Source organism: Ooceraea biroi, chromosome 7 (genome assembly GCF_003672135.1).
Source record: "Ooceraea biroi isolate clonal line C1 chromosome 7, Obir_v5.4, whole genome shotgun sequence".
NCBI classification, from domain to species: domain Eukaryota; kingdom Metazoa; phylum Arthropoda; class Insecta; order Hymenoptera; family Formicidae; genus Ooceraea; species Ooceraea biroi.
Window position 1 is genome coordinate 15900405 of NC_039512.1, and position 12435 is coordinate 15912839.

At 36.1% G+C, this 12435-nt stretch overlaps 1 protein-coding gene across 12 annotated transcripts in view; it reads left to right on the forward strand.

Moving 5' to 3' along the window:
- LOC105274726 (octopamine receptor Oamb) overlaps positions 1-12435 on the forward strand; it is a 101191-nt gene that overhangs the window by 70869 nt on the left and 17887 nt on the right. The gene's annotated exons all lie outside the window — the stretch shown is intronic.

Below are 12435 nucleotides of genomic sequence, written 5' to 3' on the forward strand. Positions count from 1 at the left end.
CGCGGACGTTTGCGGAGAAACTTTTTTTTGAATCTCGTCTGGATGGCGACGAGGGACGCGGGCGCACAAGTGATCGCATATTTCCATTTTATTTACCAGTGCCGCAGGGACAATCTATTTCCCTAGTATATTACACGGTAAACATTTTAGAATGTCGGGAAAAATTCTGTCGGAGACACAAGACGAGAAAGACGGTATATTGCATGCGTGCGGTGTGCGTGGAAGCATGAGATGCTAAAAGGAGCACGTTGAATTATATCGCCCTCAAGTGTCTGCGTTATGGCGCCTTAAATTTTCCACTAGTCGCATCTCCTAACGTCTCCTAACATAACTGATAGTATCGTATACGATGATACATATTGTTAGAAAACGTGATACAATATCTCACGTAATAAAATGCGCGTTAACAAAGTGCACACTTTTAAAATAACGATAAAAATTGAAAGATCCCTTTTGAGACCAAGAACATATTTACAGAACCACGTGAAAAATTGTATTATCCTATAACAAATAACGAGAAGTTATTCTCGTAGCAAACGATATATAAATAACATTCGGCAAACGTTATCGCGTAGCGCAAATTTAGATACGCATAAATTTAGATACGCATATATTGCATACAAATGAGATTTTCTTTCTTTGTTTTTTGCTAAGAACAAATAAAAGAAAAAGTAACATATTGCAAACATCGAAACATGTTGATTACAATCAAATGCATTTTCATATTTTCAAAGTATGGAGAGATAAGGCGAAGAGAGAAGACTCGTACTATCACAGTCTGACTAATGTAATGGTTATATTACTGAATGTTTCAAGCTGCTCAAAAAATGGTTATTTCTACTTTGTGCGTCATTCATCAGTACAAATGATGTCGGAAAATCGCTATGCGCGACATATTTAAATAAATATTTATTAACGATAATAGAAACAAAGAGCGTAAAAAGATTATTGACCTAAAAGACAAATATCGAACGTAATGTATTTTTAATGGTTTACAATAGAAAAATTACGGGAAAATATGAAACTCGACAGGAATATTATCGTTTATTAATAATATTTGTCAATTCAGCGCGACAAACTCGTTATTTTAAAGGTTTATTTAGTCAAGAAAGTGATCGCGTTAGCGTTTATCGAAGTCAAACGACGCGAGAAATATAATAGAAGTCGCGATAGATCGCAGAGGATAATAATTGAAGTAGAATAGGGACGAAAAACGAAAGAAAATTAAATACAACACGTTGTTAAATACTGCAGACGTCCAGAAGATCGATTGTCACGAGGTCGCACAATGTCCCTTTCAACTGCATTGTCCTCGTGTCGATATGTCTGTACATGTCGATGAAAGAGAAAAATAATATTTGCATTTAAGATGAAACGTAACATCTAAATGCATACATAAAATATAAATTTGTCGATGTCACCTGGTGTTATTTGCAATGAAAATTTTCAACGATACGTTTAACGGTAAAAGAATGGATTTTTATTGCGATGTATATCATATAGTGGAACTGTTGAATATGTGAAGAAATACTTTAGAGTTTTAGATTTTTCGATAAAACTGGAAGATTGTTTCCATAAATTGTTTCCATGGATAAAATTCCAAGCGAAACCTAATTACGAAATTAATTTATGGTGAAAACTAAATATTCCTTTTTCGAATAAATTTTCGGAATATATGTGGGCAATAAAAGCCTCCTTTCAATTAATTTTGGCTTGATGTTGTAAATTACCATCTGCAGCTGCGCAATGCAGTGAAACAGCTGTCGAGCGCTAATTCAAAATTAACGTATCGCGACTTAAATTTAGAATTGGATTAATTACACTTGTATCACAGTTGGTCTGCCGTACAGTCAATCTTTCGACTTGTCTTTCAAAGTAACATTATTTGCAGCTTAATCTTACACTGTTCATGCGAATTCGAAGCTGGAGGAACGCACGAGAGGTAAATCCGCCGTGGGTTAATTTGTCATTGCGTGCTCTGCAATTTTTCTGTTATACCGTGTCAGTCGCGGAGGTTTTATCGGGAATAAGAAAAGTCCGCTCCGGGCGATGGGTTTCGCGCGAAAACTTGGGCGCAGCCTTACTCTCTGCCACCCTTTCCGTCCGCCCCCGCGCGAAGGAAACCAGTAACTTAGTTTGTCGAAGGTAGATTAGAAGCTGCCTTCGGGCCTTACAGGCTACATAGCAGCGGGAACGACTCGTCCGCTTTGCTCCACTCAAACCTCACATTCGCTCGTAAAACTTTCTCCCCTACGCCACCCTTGGCTCGTGAAAAAATCACCGGGGCGTGCGGTGGATGGCTCGTGGGCGGATCACGATTATCACAGCCCGTATTATACACATCTCGACGGGTGGTCGCTTCCTATACCGCCGACGATTCTCGTCGCTGCTCGTTACCAGAAATCGCCTGTGATTCTGCCATCCCTCATGAAACCTCATTGGGGAGTGAGAAGGTTATTTATTCATTCGTTATTGCAAGGAAAACTTCAATAATTCAAAATTCCACGACCAAGCAAAATAAATTCTCTCTGTTTTTTTTGTAGTTAAATTAAATGTATCTCCATACGTCCATATTGAATTGAATTTACTTACTACGATGTTTGTATAAAACTTGTCTCATGAAAAATAAATCTACTGAAACTGTATTGTTAGAGGCGATTATAAAGCTGCTTGTCAAAACACGAATAAGATAATAAGATATACTTTTTTGCTTTAAGACTTTCATAAAATATCATTTTTGAACGAATTTTGTTGATTGCTAAAAAAAACTGAAATTTTTGTTGGAGTGGCACTTCTTCATACTTATCAAATTATCTTTTCTAACCGCGTTACGTGAAGCTGCTGGCACAGTAAATCACGCTAAATATTTCTTTCAACTTGCTCTTTTCCATATTTATAGTAATCAGTTCGTGATAACAACTGCTGGCACAGAACGCTATAATTTTTGGCCACATGAACGATATAAATTACAACTTTCGTTATTCTATGATAATGAATTGAAAATACACAAGAAAGGCGAATAATTGTAAGTTGATTATGCGGGGAAGTAACGTGAAGCGCATAATTAATGTAGAAGGAATAATTTCTCGGGTCTCATATCTAATTTTCTTTTTAACATCACTGTCATGATCACGCATTTAAAAACCGGAGAACCGGATATTTTCATATTTTATTACGATCCGGCTTTCCAGTTTTCCTGGAAGCCTCGCAGTGACTCCAACTGCTTTTAATGACTTTCTCTTTTCTAATCTAACTTTTTGCTCATCTCTAGACTTCTTTATGATGTGATTAAGATTGAAAAAATTTATTAAGACTTTCTAGAAAATGAAAATTGAGCATATGCATGGCGTTTGACTCTTAATTCTTTTTCTTTTATTGTATAATATTGTAACGCGTGCGTTACTCCTGTTAATTTTAATTAATATTCCGAAAACCGCTGCTTATTCTCAGAAAAAGGTCATGTGTAAAACGTGCTACGAAATAGTAGGTAAAATGGCAAAAATGTTGCATTCGGCATTTCAATCAACATTTACAAATGTGAACGAAACACGCAAAAATGCAAAACGGAAGATTGTGTTTCCGGAAGAGAAAGTGATAGTTATGATCAATAATAATTATTCAAGAGTACACAATATTAATGAAACAAACATCCACGATGACGAGCTCGAGAGGATGGACGAATGAACGTTTCCGAGGAAACGCGCCTTTATTTACTGCATCTTGCCTAAGGATAAATGCGAACTTGCAGAAATCATGGGACTTCAAGCTCGTTACAGGTAAATATCGCTCCGCGCCGTAGGTATTTATCTTGTTTCGAAGCGTCGGCTTCGTCTGCTCCGGAGAGAGATATTATGTACATATCTGGTTATATATTTGCACTTACTTAGCTGGGATTCACTTCCTTATGGATTTCAACGGGTTATGATTCTTAATAAGCGTCTCAGATCTCGAAGTTGGGGGTTGCGAGTGCTCGCTTCGCGAGAGCGTTTCAATGAAACGATCCTAGCGGAAGTCCAGGATGACAAAGAGGTAGAGAAAGAGGATGAGGGCGAAGAGACGCGGAAAGCGGTTAAGCCAATGAGCAATTTAGGCGGCACAACGGATAATTGTGCGAAGATAAGGAAAGCGAATCCCCCCACTTACTTTATAATATAGTTAACGAAGGATAAAGAAGATCCAACTGCCAAAAGAGAGAGAGGGAGAGAGGGAGAGAGTTGCGTGGGACGAGATCTATTGCCGGGAGTGCTGCGGAAACGCGAAAAGGTCACAGAGCGAAATCCCGGGATTACGCTGCGCATCTGTGAAAATTCCAGGAAATTCCGCAAGTACGGCGTAGGACAAAATAGTATTTTCTTCCGTGGAAACGGTCGAAAACGGCCTGGTCCTCGTTGAAAGATACGCACTCGTCTTCGCGATACTTGCACAGCCTTCAGATATTATACTCTATATAGTTTTTTATATCGTTTCTTCTACTTTCATTTCTTTATCTTCGATCGATTTGTTTTATCGCAAAGATAGAAGGATTTTTCTTTAAGAGAATAATAATCTATTACACATCTCTTTTCGTATCTTATAGTCGTCCACAGATTATATTTTATTACTGTTTTATCTTTAACATAATCGCGCGATAAAGCAGTTAGAAGAGTGATAATCTGTGTGTTATAACGTGTTTATTAATGCAACAAGTGTTATGTAGCGGATGGGCTATCGTTATAGCATGCATATCATCATTACCTCTGTCTTACATAAAGAGGCTCTTGCAAACATTAGCCCTCTGATAGACAAGGGAATGAAATGGGCTAACAAGCTTGCAATAGATGGAAGTGCACGTACATTAAGCACGTTTAGGTAAATTAAGAGTACATGTGCATTTATCGTGTCGCGATTCACGTACGATTGGATTACGGAAATGCTAGATGAGAATGCTAATACTTGATGGTAACTAAGCACTTTTTAATTAATACATTATCTTGAGAATGAAAAATCAATTTAAAGTATTTATATATTAAATATACGTTTTTTATATTATTTTTTTCTAGCATTGTACAACGAGAATAGAATTTGCGGATTATTTAAATAATTTCGTACATATCTCATATTTTGGAAAAATGCGAAAAAAAGAATAATTTCGGGATTACTAGAGCAATTGGAATACTTCCGCCTAAATTGAATAATATCTGTTTATGAAAGGTGACACGAATTTTCGGGAAAAGCAATGTCTCGATCATCACGAAGCTTCGCTAACATAGACTTGATTATTAGTATGGAATACGTACGAGGAACGGCATGCACGCGTTACCTTCCGAGATCAAATTTCGAGGGTAAGTTTGCGAGGCTGTGGCTCAGAAAGCGGAATCAGCTCAGTGAAAGAGCGGGCTCGCGTCCGTGACTCAAGAAGAATGAACTTTCCATGCAGAATAATTCGATACACTCGAAGGTAGTGCATAAAATCGACTGGGTGAGAGGAATATCGATAAATGTATATCTCGTTCGGTTCTTTGTACGTACAGGATAGCAGCCGTTGTGATGCCGGTTTTAGGCACACCCCCTTTTCGGCACGTTTATTAAACGTCGGACAGTTCCAGCAGAAGAGCGACCGTTTAGGTGGAAAATTATATTTAACGTCTTTTTTTTACGACTTTATGACTTATTATATGTGAATTAAAATGTGATATTTTAGAAGTATCAATAATTGCATCAACCAAGGTTTTACTTGCCCATTTCGCTTGAAAAGGTATATTTTTATTACTCTTTAAAGCACAATATTTACCGAGACATTACAATGATTTAAAATAACATGTCACATAAAGAATTATTCGATAATAAAAATATTACATTATGCATTTAATAAAAATATTACATTATGCATTTTTCCATTGATTAATTTAGCATCAAGAAAGATTTGCATTAAACAAATAATACGCTAGATTTATAATATCTGTATGATGGGAAGAGTATTAACGCGATATATGCTGAATATATTAATCCCCATATTTATATTCGATTTAATTACCGGTTGATTGATTATTATTGTGTCAATATTCAAAATATTTGTCGAGAGGTGGGGGAGAAGGCTGATAATTAGCTGTGGTTATACGTGAAATGAAAATTGGACATGCCAATGTTTGAATACGGCGATACACGAACGACAAAAGTTCCGCAGACTGTTTCTAAGCCGTTTAATAATTCACCAACAGAGTAACGTCCATAAGTGGAACAAACTCTAATTACTGAACTGTGTCGCCCGTTGCAACATAATGCGACTTGTTCAATAACAATTATGCAGGCGATGTATCTCGCCCCGCATATTCGCGCGAGATAACAGAAGCTTCAACGCTAAATTCGTAAAGATGGTAATAATATCGCGACGATATTGAATGAGAATAACGATAACGCCCTCGATGCTCTCTAATTGCACGCTTTGTGTATTAATTAAACTGACATTTCGCAGCACCATTTGTTAACGCGTTCATGATTTACGCTACGTTACGTTACGTGTTACGCGCGCCGTTGATTTATCATATTTTCACAAATATGTCACGTATAATAATCGCAAATTATTTAATTATTTAATAAAACTTGCGCTCCTGCGCGCGCAAGCAGCACTCACGTACACACACACAGAGCAACGAATTTTCGAATACCAATGATGGATAATTTCATAGCCTTGCACAACGATAATTACGAGATAACCGTCGCTACTTTTCACTTAATTATCGCGCATCGCTGATAATTGCCGAATGATATTCGATGATTCACGGTTGCGAGATAACTATCCATTCAATTGTGCAGCAATTATGTGTTACTTGCTACACGAGTCATCATGCCTCGATGAACCGCAATCGCACTCGATTGCTGCATTAGAGATTACGTTGGAGATTGTTATTACATTCATATAATCATCGGTAGTGTGTTCTCTAAATATTTTGAGAACTCAAATAATTCGTTCCGTGCTCTTTCTCGTTTCGTTGCGATTCATTCCAGGCGAAAAGTTATAATGACACTCTTCATAAACTTATCGCAATTAATCAGAATCTGCAGGAAGTCTTCTGACTTTTAAGAATGCTTTGAAGGATCTCGTTATTTCATTTGTATTTTTGCGATATTACATGATACAAATGCGCAGATATTCTACATTCTATAATAATTTTATATTAAGCAATTTGATAGTAAAATGTTCTCGACTTGTTTTATATAATTATCATATTTTACGGGGAAACTTTTACTTTCCATAATTTAATTGCAGACTTTTAATTAACTTTCGGATAAGTTGTGTTAATAGAATGAGATTATTTTTTACGAGCTTAAGATTCTTAAATCAACGTGGATTTATTTTTAAAATTTCTCGACAATGTTATTCTTTCTTATTTAAATTACGATTAAACGATTTTTAATATATTCATTTTATATGTTTATATGTTCGTATATATTTTACGAATATTTTTCTTGATCTCTCGAAGAATTGCTGATTATTGCTTAATCAATTTGAACAGTGATCGCATTTGGATGCATTCTGAAAAACTCGCAGTTTATAGAATAAACGAACCACTACTCGCGGCTTATTGAGCGCGTCGTTATTTCCAGTTTGCTGACGATTGCTTTCGCCTGCTTCTTGGGTGTCTCGACGTCAACGTCTGCTTCTTCTTTGACTTGTACTACTTCGCAATCGTATTGCGCTCGCAATCGTGCTGGTAACGAACTTTAAGGACGAAATAAGCTCGCGGCAAATTTCGTCTACGAGTACCAATTCACAATCGCCGTAATTGCGTGTGTAATAAATAATGTCGTGAGAGAGAGAGAGACTGTGGCTTGATTGGATTAAAACACGTACTCCGACTTTCTGCAACTGAAAACAATCATACCGAAATTAAATTATTCGTTAATTGCTTTTACAATTATTATATATACGTGCAGTCGTCATCATATTCAAAGAATCCCTCGAATTATGGCATGGTTTATTATCACGTACTATTTTCGATGAATCCCCATATAATATAATATAATATAATATAATAGTAATAGTAATATTATCGTTCTTGACGTCGATAACATTACTACAACTTTATTGCAGATTTCCACACTAATGGCAGTAAGTCAATAATCGACGCTATGGTTATTATTCAATATATTTCGTTAAATAATTGTTTTAGTTTTAGTTTTAGCAATTTAGCAAAAATTAGCAAAAACACAAGAGCAATAGAACTAAATTATTGTAAAGGATTAATGATAAAATATTTTTTTAAAAACAAAATGTCTCGTAATCTTGGGTAAAAAAATCCTGAAAATACGGCGTTTACGGCGTTTTAATTAGAATCAGGAAACACAGTGTGCGCTGTTTATCTAGATAATCCAGATAAATGTATGAATGTCTGGTCTGGAAAATATTATTATTTTGTTTAATATTCAAAATTTAATGAAAAATTGTATTACATTACTTTGAATAAAATATTTAATATATTAATATATTAAAAGAAAATTAATTACTTGTAAATCATTATTTTATTTTCTCAAAACTTCAATTATGCGCGTTGTATCACCAAGCTGCAGAATGATATAGTTTGTGCAAGATAAAAATCAAAGGAACATATTAAGCAAATTGCTTTATGTCATAAAAATCTCTTTTCGTTTTTACAAACGGAACCTACTTGCTTTACAATTCATATAAAGTAGCGCATTGTGTATTTAACTAAACGTATGTAAAATGTTGTGCATCAGGAAAAAGATTTGTGCACCTTTGCATTAATCTCCTTACAGGACGTGATTTTACACGAAGATGCTCTTGGAAATGCTCTCGAGCGCAACCACTCTCGAGAAAAGTATATTGAAATATATCGAAGTATATCGACGCACGCAACGCGATAACGCTCTGCACATTCTGAGCTTTTAAAAACGTGACGTGTTTCGCAGTAAGATATTCTCTCAGAAACATATGTCGATCATCTTGGTCTGTTTTGCGGCATATTGATTTGCGCCGTGCACGTTTATTATATTTTGCGCGTCTCATCGCGATTCGCGCAGAGATTTTACGATTTCGATTACCATCATTAATTATCGATGTGCGATCTCGCGAGATTCTGGAAGAAAGAACTTTTCTCCGACGAAAACGAGTGATTCTTTTTAGGGATAAGAATAGGAAAGAGGAGGAAATTCGATCGACACTTTGATCCCAATATCGAGGTCGCGCCTCGAAATTTATGCGGGATTGCGAAAGCGAGTCTTACGGAAAGATACGAAGGGAAATTTATGTACGCCGCCGAAATGAATGTTACGGAAAGATAGCGCAGCTACGTAACGTTCCGGAAGTTTTCACCAATGAATTTAGTAATTTTAAGTTTTCGGGCTCGTTAAAATGGTCTTGCGCTACTTTAGCATGATTCCATAGTAATGACTCCAGTGAGAAAGGCTATACCACGCGCCGATTAAAAGTCAATCTCGCGGAATGGCGTGAGAAATCGCACGGAGTCGAATTAGGGGCAGTTCGGCCGAGTTAATCTTAATTATGAAAATTGAACCTGGATTTCTCGTAAGCCGCTCGTCGAAAAATGATCGCTATCAAAGATAAAATATGTATTGACACGTATACATGTTAACAAGAAGATTCAACCAGATTTTTTCCTCGTAGAAGACGCTTTTTGACCCTCTCGGCTGCTTCGAGCTTCTGCAAACACAAGAACGGTTGAAAATTCACGCTTCCAGGATAGACTAAAAACACGCCATGCACTTGCATACAACCATCCCTATTCGCGCGCGCAACTTCGCATAAAGGGCCGTTCCTTTTCGCAAGCCGATGTGCATGCATATACGATGAACACGTACTTAAATACGAATGCTCTGTAAGGCCTCTCTGCAGTATCTCGCAGATGCTGTTCCTTATATTGAACCACTTAAATTTCGATATATTATTAATATTTATCTGGACTTCTTTCTCGCAGCAACGTAAATGAAAATTTTCGGAATTACTCATGTCGTTAACTATTTCGTTAACTATCCATCCACCATTTTTGAAAATATTATATCATTATATTATTTCATGAATAAACAACAAGGACCATACATGAATAAGCATTTATTGCATTTATTGAAATTATAACAGCTCTTTTGGCTTTTTATACTTTATTTGAACATGATATGGAATAACAAATAATAATCAAGATATAAATAAAATAATATGAAAAGCATTGTGCAGAGAGCGAGTTGAAAGTCAAAATAACGAAACTGAATGAGGAGAAATGGCTTATGTCTTCACACATATTTACAATGACATAAGAGGGAAGATAGTTAGTAGACGAAAATGCCTTTGCTGGATTCGAGTTGTAAAGTTAATGTTCTCTCTCTCGGCATTCGATGTATTTCCACGCTTCACTGTTTTTCATGGTTGCAAATGTATACGTACGTACCTGATGCATCACGTATGTGCTATGTCTATCATTTGGTACTTTCCGTTTGCGTTCTCTTTGCCGTGTTCACGAGTGCGTACGGCTATAACGAGAAGACAAACAACCCGACGTGTAATTAATGCTTTGTGTGCGATGTCGATTTCTCTCTTTTTTGCGTAATAGCAATAAATATAAGGTAACGGAAAAACGAGTGTCAGTGTCGAGTTCCCTTATAACTCGTAATTATCCAGTACTTACGTGCAAAATACGAGTAAAAAGGGTATTTGAGGGAATAAAAAGCAGGTTTGAAAGATTAAAACTGTGTATCATATTATGAAATGAAAATGGGAGACAATATAAATGAAGTTCTAGATAAAATGTGAACAATGTAATTGTCTATTACATATACGCGTAACGTAATTTTAATATAAAGGGCTTGAGGGATAATAACGTATTCATAAAGGCCAAAAGTCAGAAGCCGTATTAAAAATGAGAATTTAATGAACAATTACCTGTTACTCTATTAAATGTGCACTCAGAAATTAATTTTGTATATTTTTAATGATATTACTATACGATATTTAATTTCAGACCAAAGTTGACCGAACGTATGTTAATTGTCGTAATCATGTATAATGTATTTTGAGTTAGCAATATGCGTTGTGTGTCCTGTATTTATTATTTTTTAAATTATAACGATTGTTATTATAATAACATTATAATAAAATTATAACGAGAGAATGTCATCTTCATGCGACAAAAGAGTAGAAAAAAAAGAGCTGAGAGCACTATGTCAATTATTATAGTTGCGAGTCATGATCAAATCCGAGATCTATGTGTTATATTATAATTATATAATAATAAATATTACACATTACATTTTACTGTAAATTATATACAGATATATATATATATATATATGTACGAAATAGTCTCTCTTGTCAGAAATGTCGAATTCGAGTCTCGATCGTTTCCAATGAATTACGTCAAACGTTCCTATCGAGCGGGTGCTTCACTCGGATGCACCAGGTGTACACTCAATAGCAATTTAAAAAAAAGATGAAGAAGAAACGGGACTATCTGTAACTGTGACTTGCTGGCGTACAAGGCGACGCGTGACAACGAGAAATATTACAGTACAGTATATATATTTTATTCGATTCCCAAAAATCTCTTTCTCTTTCTCTCTCTCTGCTCTTTCAGTTCTGCCTGTAATCAACGTTGCAAATACGTTTGCTCATGCGGACAAAATTACGAAACATTTCGACGTATAAATTCATAAATGCACACATGGAAATATTTATCGTCCGCTTTTACGCGTACGCTCAAACACGGATAAAGTTGAAAGTTGCCGCGTAATTGCGCGCGGATAAAACTTTATGTACGCGGAAAATTTTACATCGTTCGAACGGGCAAAGTGCGAGCGTTTATTACTGCCAAAATACCCGAAATGCGTGTGCGCGCATGTTTTCGATTTAATTTTCATCGCTTCCATCTGACGTGTGTGGTTTCATCGTATGAAATTATCGAGGGAAGCTCGCGTTGCGCGAATCGCAATTTTTAGTGAAGGAAACGCGCGCGTAACGGCACCGAGCGGTAATAGATCGATGACCTTCATTCCCAGGATCCGCCAACGCGTATATTCCGCATTTGAGAGTGGCCATTGTCGCACATCGGCTTCTCTTTTCGCTCGCCCGGGCTTGTCGCCATTCATCTACGTTCAATTCCATCTAGTCTTTGAACCGAATCCTCTATCGACTTCGCGCACGCCGTTCCGTTTCCTGTATACCCGACTGGTTTGCTAACAGAGAACTACCAAATTTGTTCACAGAATCCAATGTAGATTCGAAAGTCACGTAACAGCGCTGGAATTTCAGGCAAAGCTGGATTGCTAGACAAAGATAATCGTAGCGAAATAATATCAGCATTATTCAGTATTTTCTTTGTTAGTTAAAAACGTAATGAATATCATTAACGTAAATAATTGAGTAATTCAAGAATTAGAACATTTATATTATATTAAAAAATTTATTTTATCTTAATTTCAAATATATAATTA